The sequence below is a fragment of the Acomys minous genome (genome assembly GCF_964271855.1).
Source record: "Acomys minous genome assembly, chromosome: 7".
Lineage (NCBI taxonomy): Eukaryota > Metazoa > Chordata > Mammalia > Rodentia > Muridae > Acomys > Acomys minous.
Window position 1 is genome coordinate 88,802,889 of NC_140488.1, and position 13,176 is coordinate 88,816,064.

Here is a 13,176-nt window from a genome sequence, read left to right on the forward strand (position 1 = left end):
GCAGAAGACAGCTTCAGACCCATGGAATTGGATAATAGATGGATGTGAGCTGTCACATAGGAACATGGAACTAAACCTGAGCCCTCTGCAGGAGAATTAAGTGTTCTTCACCACTGAGACACAGCTGAAGCCTAAGGCAATTGTTTTTATAAAAGTATTCTTTATAAATAGCCATATACATAAATTAAGTTGAGATGGTTATTTTTTCACATTCACACAGCATTAAAATAGAAAGAGAAAATGGGTGACCAATTGAGGATCTGCCACTCACATTTTACTTAAAAATCAAGGGGAGGGTTGGATTGAAACCACACAGTTTGAGTTTCATGTATGTATGTATGTTTGTATGTATGTATGTAGTCACGTTAGATTCTGATCACAGCCTCCTACTCCTTCTCTCCTTTAACTCCCACCCTTACACACTATTCCCTCTTTTTTCTTCTCAAAGAGGGGGAGTCCCCCCATGTATACTAACCCACTCTGACACATCAAGTTGCAGCAGGACTAGGAACATCCTCTCCTACTGAGGCCAGATAAAGCAGCCAAGCTAAGAGAAAGGGATCCAAAGGCAGCCAACAGAATCAGAGACATCCTCTTACTCCCATTGTTAAGGGACCCACATGATGAGCAAGCTGCACATCTGCTACATATGTATAGGGGTCCTAAGACCAACCCAAGTACATTATCAATCTCATACTCTAGCCCAAGTTATACAACAGATTATAGTAATAAAAACCACATGGTATTGGCATAAAAACAGACATGTTGATCAATGAAACTGAATTAAATTCTCAGAAATAACATATGGATACCTGATTTTTTGATAGATAATCCAGAAAAACACAATGGAAAATAGAAAACATCTTCAGAAATAGTGCTCATAAAAATGGATATCTGGGTACAGAAGAATGCAAATGAACCCATATTTATCACCCTGTACAAAACTCAAGTCAAAGTGGATCAAAGACATCAACATAAAATCAGATACACTGAATGTCACAGAAGAGAAATTGAGAAATAGCCTTCAATACATTGGCACAGAAAACAATTTTCTGAATAAAAGAAACACAGGACAAGCACTAAGATCAACAATAAATAAATGTAACCTCATGAAACTGAAAAGTTTCGGTAAGGCAAAAGATACCATCTACAGGACAAAACAGGAGCCTACAGAATGGGAGAAACCTTTACTAATTACCTCATCAGATATAAGTCTAATATCCAAAATATCTAAGGAACTCAAGAAACTAGATAGAAAACGTCAAAATAATTCATTTTAAAAATTGGTTACAAATCTTAACAGAGAATTCTCAATAGAAGAATTTCAAATGGCTGAGAAGCACTTAAAGAAATGTTCAACATCCCTAGCCAACAGGAGAGTTCAAATCAAAACTACTTTGAGATTCCATCTTAAATCTGTCAAAACAGCTAATATCAAAAATATAAGTGACATCTCATGTGCCAAGGATCTGGAGCAGGAGAAGTATTCTCCATTGCTGGTGGGAGTGGAAACTTTTACAGAAAATATGGAAATTACTATAGCTGTTCCTGAGAAAATTTGAAATCTACCTCAAGACTCATCTTAACCACTTTTGGGCATATATATACCCAAAGGATAATCCATTCCACCACAAAGATATTTGTTTAACTATGTTAATTGTGACTTTAGTTATATTAATTAGTAGGAAACTGAAAAAAACCTAGATACATCTCAATTGAAGAGTATTATTCAACCACTAAAGAGATGTGATCATGAAATTTCTGGCAAATAGATGGAATTAGAAAAAAATATCATACTGAACAAAGTACCAGAAAGACAAATATGGTATGTACTTACTTATAAGTGGATATTAACCGACAAGTAAATGATAATCAAGCTACAATCAACAGATCAAGATAGATAAGGTAAAGAGGAGAGCTTTAGTGGGGATTCATGGACCTCTCTATGGAGGAGAAATACAATAAATTTGTGGGTGGACTGGAGGCAGGGAATGATGGGAACATGAAGTATTGGATAGGAGATAAAGCTATGGAGGAAGAGAGTGTAGGAGAGTCAACTGGAATTTGAGACGATTAAGAGTAGATGGTGTGGGGAAACCTAGTACAATTGAAACTTCCTGGAAACTATGACCATCCTGGGGACTCTTAGTAATGGAGGGCATGGATTACGTAAAGTGACTATTTTTTGTAGCCAAAAGGCTTCCAGTTTGAGAATTAGGTTGCATTTAATTGAGATCTTGGGGAACAGGATCCCTTGGTGACCAGTAAACAACCCAGGGAGATTCTAGTATAAAATTCCCTCTCTAAAACTAACAGTGATTTCCAATTCCTGAGGACAACATTCACACAGCTCACTGAACTTAGAGAGGCAAGACCTGGTTTCTACATGGAGCCTGCTCCTCTACATTGTGATATCTTTGGCCTGAGAAGCTACTCTGTAGGTTAAGGAAAGAGAAACCTGGACACCAACCCAGCCACAAAACCTTCCACCTCAAATCTATCCTTCCTTTAAGATGACTCAGGACAATGGTACCACAGAACTGGTGGGAGTCACCAACTAATATTAAGAGTCAAGTTTAACTTGAGGCCTACAATATGAGTGAGTAAAACAGGCTCCCCCATGCATGGATGGCCAGGAACTGGAGACTGGACTGCACATAAATCTAGGATAGAACACAAATTGGCAATGACAGACAAACAAACAGACTTCATCAATGGAATGATTCCAAAATATATTCAGCTGTACTTATAGATTGGTGCCTTGTCCAGTTGTCATCAGAGGGGGCCTCCTCTAAGAGATAGTCAGAGTGGGTACAGAGCCTAATAGGCATTATTCGAAGAGAGAGTCTGAACTGGAGGTCTCCATCTGATCCCTACCCTTGGAGATCTGTGAATCTCAGGAAAGGAGTAGGAAAGATTTATGAATCAGAGGGGATGAAGAATACCAGGAGCACATGGTCCACTGAATTAATTAAGCAAGGCCCACATGGGATCACAGAGAATGAAGTGGAAATCACAGAGCCAGCCTGCATGGGTCTGCACCAAGTCCTCTGAATATATATTATGCCTACTTGCTTGGTGTTGGTATGGGACTCCTAATAGTGGGAGCAGATATATCTCTGACTCTTGCTTTCTCTTGGGACTCTTTTCCTCCCATTGGATTGCTTTTTCCTGCCTCAATATGAAGACTTTTGTCTTTTCTTATTTTATCTTGTTATAACCTATTTGCTTTCATCTCTTGTAGTCCTATACTTTTCTGAAGAGGAAACAGAGGTGGAGTAGATCTGGGAGAGAGATGAAGTTGGGATGAACTAAGCGAAGTGGAGGGAAGGAAAACTGTTGTTGGGATGCATGGTATGAGAGAAGAATCTATTTTCAATAATAAGAAAAAGAACCAAAAAAGCTACTCCAAAATTGCCTGTTTCTTCTGGGGAAATCAATCTTCCTTCATTGAAAACTACTTCTTTATTGAACACACAAACCAACAAATGAAAGGCTTTCTAAATGGTCATGATTTATTTTTATAATGTGTGCAGTGTCATATATTCACATAATCTTTCTATTATAATTTAGCAATATAAGTATTATAATCTAAAATTTGATTGGAATTTGGGTATTCACGAACTTTAACCACAGAAGAATATTTTCAATTTCTGAGTAAATTGTTCCTAACCACAGTCTTTGATATCTGAAACAGATTATGGATCAGTGGTTTTTGATTTTCATAGAATAAAGATGTAATATAACAGAAATTAGTTCTGACATATCTCTAAAACACTGTCCAATATTATGTCGTTTCAAACCAAAATAGCACATCTCTATGCAACCCAGACTACTGTTGTGTCCATATGGCAGTTGGGCATAGCTTTTTTTAAATTTGAACAAAAATTCTCATTGAAAAATATAACTTTTATTAAACACCAAAAGCTCTATAAAAGCACTAAGTTGAAATTAGTGTTATTTTAATAAAAGCAGAAAAAAGAGAAATTCAATCTCATTTTACAACTATTTCAATTTTCTGATAGAGATGTTTTCTTTTTAATACCCAAATTATAGTCATTATCTAAAACAACTTCCTAATTTTATTTGTAACTTCTAAAAGCAAGCTACCCAATGAATAAATGAAATGATGTTGTATAGTTAAAGTACACAACAAAATCCTTGAGTTTTCTGTAATTAACATCATTTCCTTAAACATGTGTAGAGAATAAAGAAAATACAAACAATTCTGGAGTCAAAGAGAGGAACAGGAACAGGTGATAGAATTAGTCTTCTTGCTAGGTAAACTCAATGTACGATCTTCCATGTTGCAGCCAGACCACCTAGCTTGCCATATGTAATTCATATACTCACAATTGTTACTATTTCTGTGTCTTTGGCTAATGTATCATTTTTTCATTGGTTTCCTTAAAAGTTAAAGATAGAATTTTGGATAAGGAATTGTGTACCTGTTTCATAGATGCCTATTAATAGAATTCTGCTAGAATCCAATAAAAATTTATTAATTAGTAAATTAATGTAAATGATCCAATGGAGGACTGGGAAGATTAAAAGTCATTAGGTGGAGGAGGAGACAGGCAGATCTCTGAGTTTGAGGCCAAACTGGTCAACAGAGCGAGTTCTAGGATAGCCAAGGATGTACAGGGAAACCGTGTCTCCAACAAACAAACTAACAAATAGTGGTTAAGAATATTTACTGCTTGTAAAGAGGATATAAGCTTAGTTCCCCAGATTTATATCAGGTGGCTCACAAACCTATGTAAATCCAATAGCAGAGGATTCAATACCCTCTTGTCTCTGCAGGTACTTGCATACGTATAATGCATATCAACTCATGCAGGAACACAATGATATGTGTAAATAAAATATCATTAAAACAGCGATCATTGGAAGGTTTGGACAAGTGTGTAAGAATCAACTTATAGGAGGAACTTCACTCTGCATGAACACAAATTACAAAAATTTGTTCAAAGACAGGTATTCAAATTTAAATAACTTTAGGTTATTTCTGTTGCTGAGACAAATAGAAACTTCAGTATACAATAAAATTAAAGATGTGAATATGTGAATAATTAGTCAACAATTTTAAGCATTATCATATACTTTTATGAAAAAATCCTCTGAGCTGGGCGTGGTGGTACACGCCTTTGATTTCAGCACTCGAGAGGCAGAGGCAGGCAGATCACTGTGAGTTTGAGGCCAGCCTGGTCTACAAAGTGAGTCTAGGACAGCCAAGGCTAACACAGAGAGACCCTGTCTTGAAAAACAAGAATAACAACAAACAGAGTACGTGTGAAAGTCATATCCCACTCTCCGCTCAACTGTGGAGAATGTTCTCCCCATTGGCTAGATATGGGTAGGGGTTTAAAGTTTACTGCCTGTATTGTCCTTGGCTGGTGCCTTAGTTTGTGCGGGACCCCTGGGCCCAAATCTGTCCCCTGAAGGGGGAGACCTGGTGGCACTCAGAGGAAGGACAGCAGGTTACCAAGAAGAGATACTTGATACCCTATGAGCATATACAGGGAGAGGAAATCCCCCTCAGGAATAGTCATAGGGGAGGGAAACAAGGGGAAAATGGAAGAGAGGGAAGAATGGGAGGATACAAGGGATGAGATAACCATTGAGATGTAACAAGAATAAACTAATAAAAGATTTTAAAAAAAGAACAACAACAACCACAAAAAAGAAAAAGAAAAAGCTTCCACTTCAGCATTGTTTTCATCAATAAAATACAAGTAATAATTTACTGTAAACTGAGTATCCAGGTTATTTATTTTGGTCCTTTCAAAATTAGTAATAATAATAAAATATAATATTTATTGTTTTATTATTATTGGCTTTTCAAGACAGGGCTTCTCTGTGTAGCCCTGGTCATCCTGGACTCCCTTTGTAGAACAGGTTGGCCTTGATCTCATAAAAATCCACCTACCTCTGCCTCCCAAGTGATGGAATCAAAGGCATGTGTTCCATATTTTTCTTTATTCTTAAGCTTTTTAAAACCCTTCTTCTTAACCTTATGATATCCAAAAACTTATTTTAACTGGTTATAAAGAAAATTCATGCTTTCTTTCATAACTGATTTCTTACACAAATTAAAAGAAGTGAAAATGATGTCTATACAAATGACTTCAGTTTGTAATGGCAAACATATCCCATTGTCCAATCACTAACCATTTAGCTTAGATTAAACCATAGTAGTACATGTATATGTATGTGTGTATAACTATTGAATGTGTAAATCTCTAATACTTATAACTGTCAGAATACTAGTGGTGTATTGTGGAAAGTGTATCATTAATTATTTATTCTATTTTCTTTTTGGTTTTTAGGTTGTTGGTTTTTTGTTTTTGTTTTTGTTTTGTTTTTTGCAGTAAATATAGTGTTTTATTCCTTCCCCTCTCCCCCGCACCCTCTCCTCCCTGCAGCCTTCAGTACACTTTTCCCCTCTCATTCCCACAGCAATTCTACAATCAGAAAAAAAATTAAATTTCCGGGGGGAGGCATTGATAGGAGAGGGAGGGGATATTGTTAAAAAAAAAAAGTCAGATTACAATAGGATTTTCCCCAAACAGGTTAATTCCCTTTAGTCATCTTCTTCGCCCTCATCTTTGGGTTCGCGTTTTTTACTTCTGAATAGTTTCTTCCGCACCAGCATCTTCATCATCTTCCTCATCATCCAGTTCCCCATCGTTATAACTTTCTTCATCCTCCTCCTCCTCTCCACTCACATCCTTTTCTTCCTCTTCTTCCTCCTCATCCTCTTCCTCCTCATCTTCCACTAGCTGGACACATTCATCATATTCCTCATCTTCATCTTCTTCGTTGTCATCCTCCACAGAGCCCTCAACATCAGAGTCAGAGGCCTCCTTGTTGTCCCTTTCGTAGCCATCGAGGTACCTGACCTGGGGCAGGAGCTTAAATACGTTTTCTAGTCATTTAGGTTCATCACCTCACAGTTCAATAGGTCTAGGCTCTTGAGGTTCTCTAACTTCTTCAGTGGCTCTACCTTGCTGAGGTCTTTTATTTTGTTGCCATTTAAATTTAGATGCTTAAGGTTTGGACATTTTTCTGCCAATATGTCCAGGTCCCCTGAGATTCTGTTATAGTTTAATTCAAGCTTCTTGAGTTTGTTTAACTTTGGTAAGTTTGAAATGGAGATGAGGCCCACCTTGACTGTACTTAAGAGTTCCAGTTTTTCAAATTCATCTGTGAGGTCTTTGATTTTGCCTTCAATTGACCAACAGCTGTCCAGGACCAGTTCTTTCACACCAGAAGGCATCCTGTTCCATAGCTCTAAATAAATCTGCTTGTCCATATCCCTTGTCCCCCTCACCCCCCCCCTCAGATTCCTGTGCCAGGAGAACTCAATCAATAAACCAAGAATCCACAGCCACGTGTTTTAGGATTTTGGATGCTTAAACCTGGTTTTTAGTTTTTTTTTTATTTTAATTTTTATACATATACATTTATATTATTACACATATATACAGTAGCAAGAAGAACCATGACACAAACAGAAATTATATAAAAGTTACATTCTTAGTGTTTTGGCTATTTGTATTTGACAGCCTTGAAAAAAACACCTTTCCTATCTTGGTGTGTCTAAATTTCTGAATGTAAATTAATCTCCATCACATTTTGTCATTATCAACTAAAAACACCTATCTAGACCTAAAAACATCTTAACCCCTAAAATTAAGCTTCATTATAAAACTAAGCTACCTGGTCTTCAACTCCATCAGAGACGTGAGAAGAGATGGAGGTTTCTTTGTGTAGCCTTGGCTGTCCTGGACTCGCTTTGTAGACTAGGCTGGCCTCAAACTCATAGAGATCTTCTTGCCTCTGCCTCCCTGAGTACTGGAATTACAGGTTTACAGGTGTGTGCCACGACATCTGGCTTACTTTCTGTTTATGACGTAATCAAATGATTTAAAAATTAGAGATGTTTATCTATACAGAAACTTCTCTACATGTTAGCCACAAAATTTCCTTCAAAAAACCATGCATATACTGCTTTGAAGTTTCTCTGAGCAACAAAGTAGCTCTAGATGAATCCTATGCATTCTGTTTTGTATTGCCTTATGAATGCCTGGCAAATTCATTAATTTAATCAATCTCTGTTTAATGGCTACTTTGTTACAAAATCAATTATTATGAGTTCATTTGGAGCTGCTAATCATAAAACAAAAATTTCCATTAAACTGCTTCAAATTAAACAATTAAGGCCTCACTTATTCTCACTACTACAACCACACAATGTGCAAATAGAAAGAATGACAGAAAAAATATCTAAGTATGAAAACAGTAACTATTTGGTAATTTTGAAGTATGATGATTTTTAAGTTATTACTTTTATCATATAGCATAGAATTGTATTTGTTAATTATGTTCATTATATATTCTTACTTTTAATAACCTAAAATTCATACCATAAAGAAAGACTCAGGATATAGTATTATATGATCATAAAAAATAAAATAGCACAGTGACTTTTTGTGCTTTTCTTTGTTTTTGTTGCTGGTGGAAAAAAAATCCAAGATCTTGTAACTGCTTGGCATATAGCTTATCAATGAGCTATTTCACTGACTTGTCTTTTCAAATACAAGCCCTGGCCATATAGTTTGAATTGGCTTGAAATTTTCTCTTCCCTTACTTCAGTCTCATAAGCAATTGTGTTGGAGACACTGACCACCATGTTTGGCTTTTCTTTATGTTAGTTCTAAAGCAACACATTCAATATATAAAATATAGATTCAATTCATTGTAGAGTCATGTGAATTTGATATATTTTCATACTAATAAAATATAAATTTACCCTGAATTTCAATATATTTAGTACTATGTCAAATTCTTTTTTTGTCTTTTTTTTTCTTTCCCAGAGCTGAGGACCGAACCCAGGGCCTTGCGCTTGCTAGGCAAGCGCTCTACCACTGAGCTAAACCCCAACCCCTATGTCAAATTCTTATTTTTTAGGATCTTATAGTTTTATATTATATATAAATTAATTTTACATATCCTTCTTGGTAACTGTTTAGACTCTCAAATTTGGGTGGACTCTTAATTTAGAATAATTTCTCATTATGACAACTAAATACTAAAATATTACTTCAAAGTATTTCTTAAAATACTTTTTATTATAAATGGATTTTACATAAAATATATAGCATAAATATTTAAATCATTATACGTATATGTGTTTTCTGCTTTTCAAGTCACAGAGAATGTGAACATTACCACATTGGCCTTTTTTTCTCCCAGAGCACATGAGTATTCTTCCTGAGAATACCAAATTCATCCCCCCCCCCATCACTCATGAAATAAAAAATGTAATGTTAGGCTTTATGAAGTTGTAACTTCTTGGCAGACATTCTTACCATAATGACAGTCATGCCTGTTTTTAGAGGAATTATAATTATGTGTTGAGATTTTAAGTGTTAAATCAGTCGTAACTTCCAGATTTAAGGATTCCTTTATAACCAATATAATTTAATGGATAATGAACATCATTTTTGACAAAATAGAAAATATCTACATAGCAAGGAAGACACTACATAGAAAAAAGAACCATAGGAGAGTAAAGCACCTCCGCTGGACTCTTATGTCCTGTGTAAGATGTAATTTTAAGTCACTTATCCTGTACAGGAGCAGGGGGAAATAAAAGAATTAGAGAAAAAATGGTAATTCATATAAGAGGTTCTGGCCCAAACAATGAGACTGGATAAATTGGTATTTCAGGACAAGACCTTTGTTGTCACTGCCTAATGAGGGAGAGTTGTGGGGAATCACAGAGAATCTAATGGAGAACCTGTTTGCGGTGAATGAATTTTTTATCAAGAGATAATATAGCTACTCCTGCATACACAATATAGATATGGCTATTTGGCCACTTAAAAATCAATAGTGGAGCTATTCAATGTCCCAATTTGCTTCCAATTCCTGTGATAAAGACCATGAAAAAACCAATATGGGATGCAGAGGGCTTATTTGCTCTGTGTCCTGATCATAGCCTGTCATGGCAGGAAGTCAGGAGGAACTCAAGGCAGAAACCTGGAGGTAAGAGCTGAAGAAGAGGCCATGGAGGAATGCTGCTTACTGACTGGATCTTTGTGGCTTTCTCAGCCTGACTTCTTACATATCCCACAACCATTTGCCTGGGCACGGGACTAAGCATAGTGGGCTAGGTATTTCTACATCAACCATTAACCAAGAAAATGCCCCCTATAGTCTGATATTATGGGGGTATTGTCCTAAGTGATGTTCCTTCTGGAACCTAACTTATATAGAAAAATCAACATATGGATTCTTAAACTAGATTTATTAGTACTGCTAGTAAAGTATATTTTACAATATTGATAGTTATTCCATAACTGTTAACTTTGAGAAGCATAGTCCTATGTAAAACATAATGGAAGGGGGTAATGTACAAATGATAATTCCAAATTATATTTAATATCCATATATATATATCTATATATATATCATGTACCTTTTAGTTATATGGCTTTATAAATAAGCAACTGTGTGGATACAGCATTCTCATACAATTTAAAACAGTTTCAGACTCTTTAAAATATATATATCAGATAGTATTGAATACTGAAACTTGCAAGTGCATAGATCGCACTTGCTGGGTGTATATGAACTCCCATACTAGTGTTATATACCAGTACTTATTGCTCCCATGGTGGTAATTTGTAAACTCAAACTCTTCATATTTTATTTCAATTATTCTCTACTGTATATTTTGTCTATCAAAGCCACCCCTTGGGTAGTATGGTAGCAGACCAGGTGGGCCATTCATTCACTTATACAGGAAATGTTTGAAAATGTTCTAACTTTCCTGGTTTACTCATATTCATAAAGGGACACTATCCATGTTCAGGGCAGAGATTTCTGTAGTTTACATTTTAAAATGATAATATTGTTTCTGATGTTCTCACATTAACTTCCTGCAAAGTATCATTACCTACAATTAGTTTTAATGGAGCAGTGAAAAATCAGTAAAACAAATCCTAGTGTGCAGTAAAAGTGTGATATGAAGGAAGCAAAAATAGTTGCAGGGTGACAAAATGGCTTTAAATTATATCTAGAACAAAATAATGATGTTGGATAGGATACGTCTTCTTTGGAAGACAATTGTTTAATATTGGTGAGAGAAAATTAAAACCAGGACCTTTAATTCTATTGGGCTTATTTCTTGTATGTCAAGAGGAATAATATTCTGACTGCAAAGAACAGAACAAATAGTACTGACAGCAAAGTAGTGCCCAAGAGGAGTAAAGAGATTAGAGGGCCCCAATCTACTCAGAATTAACTTTCCAGATTCAGATAAATTACATCTCAGTATGCTAATAAAACTAGCCAGCCAATGGCAAACCACTATTGGTATATCTGAAGACTAGAATCAAGCAGTATGTGGTTTTATATGAAAAATAAGATGTAGAAATCAAATTAAAACTTTCTGAGTAGTTATTTCAGATGTGAGTAGAAAACAGAAGCCAGAGACAAGCCTGTCATTTCTAAATTGCCAGAATGTTGTAGTCAGTTACCAAAGGGAAACACACAAACAACTTTTTCATCATTACATGTGGAAAATAGATTTAAAAACTGAATATTTAAAACCTGTAATTGTGCTACAATTTCTCATCAAAGTGAACTTCTTTCTAAAATTATTTGCTATGGAGGACAAGGATGATTTGTACTTCATTTGAAGACTAGCTTTGATGGTTTCAGATTACAACCTCAAAACCAGAATCAAATTGTCATTTAAAACCTTTGCTGTAGAGAAGAAACATGTTTCTACTTTAAGTTGTGAAGTGTATTTGTCTCAGTTTTTGAAAGAGACCAATGGAAATCAATGGAGAACTCTGGAAAAAATAGTTAAGAATGTTTACAAAGGGAAGGTAAAATGATTCGGAGACATTTGAAAAATTCATCCTCACTCAAAGAATACAAAGTTAAAAGAGTGCGTTGGCACCCTTCTCCTTGAATAAATAATGTTGATGACACACTGAAAAGGTAGAAGGATCAAATAAAATGCCTTCCTCCTTCTCATGAAAGTTCCTTGAAGAGCTACAGTGTCTTCATTAGGTCAGAGTTCACTCTCCGAGGCTATTACGGTACCTTTAGATCACTCACTATATAACATGGCGTATGTGTCAGCATGGATTATACTTCATACTTTGAGCATTTACACATTGTACCTACTCTCAGCAACTTCAAAATATGTAGTTCTTTAATATAAGATATCATAGTTAATCAACATATGGCTTGTTAACTGAATAGAAACTTCATTAGTATACTTAGAATGGTACACTGGAGATTGGTGCAACAACTTTCATATTTGTTTAAATAAAAGATAGAAAATGCTAGAATTATGTTTGTTGGCAATATGAAGCAATACCAAGTAGATAGCAAAGAAAGTAACAATAATGTTAAAACTAGCTGAAGACTCTACCCAAAGTAAGTTGATTTCAAAGTAGAAAGAAGTTTTCCTAGTATGTGTTGTAGTGCTCATAGGTCTTTGGATTCAGTTTTTCTGTCATAGTTAAACTATAGAAAATGTATATACAATTATATTATATTATATTTAAAATCTGAAAGCAAAATGGAACTTTACCATACTCTAATTATAATTAATTAATTTAATATACTCTAATTACATTAATATTTAATAGTCTATCACATTATTACAGAAAATAAACAACCTATATATGCCCTCTTTTTATTCCTATTATCAAACAGAGTGAGAAGAAAATTGTAGTATGAGAAAGAACAATCTGAACTGAGTTAGAAAATGCCATGCTTAGAAGAACTTGCTCCCAGAAAGGCAACTGTAAACTATATAAATGAACCTAGTCAGGTACAAGGTGACAAGGTTACTTCTTGATTCTGCCAACCATTGGTGATGGTGATGGATATGCCTTGAGAAAGAATGAATCAAAGGGGCTGAGTGGCTTACTCCTTTATAATAGCAACAGAGAAAAAGATCTCTAGGAGATTAAGGCCAGGCTGGTCTACATAGTGAGTTCCAGGCTAGCGAAGGCTACATAATGAGACCCTGTCTCAAAACCAAGCTCCAAACAAAAATGAAATAAACCATAAAATGGCACATACAGATCTTAATTAAGGTTGACGAACTTCAATGAATACACTTAAGGACTGGGTTGACAAGCA

General features: G+C 35.4%; 1 protein-coding gene and 1 pseudogene across 11 annotated transcripts in view; both read right to left on the bottom strand.

Moving 5' to 3' along the window:
- DMD (dystrophin) overlaps positions 1-13,176 on the bottom strand; it is a gene marked incomplete at its 3' end in the record, with an annotated part of 2,106,393 nt that overhangs the window by 736,745 nt on the left and 1,356,472 nt on the right. The window lies entirely within an intron of this gene.
- Positions 6,584-7,315, bottom strand: LOC311601402 (acidic leucine-rich nuclear phosphoprotein 32 family member D-like; annotated as a pseudogene). The gene has a single exon. The product of its transcript is annotated as an acidic leucine-rich nuclear phosphoprotein 32 family member D-like (transcript).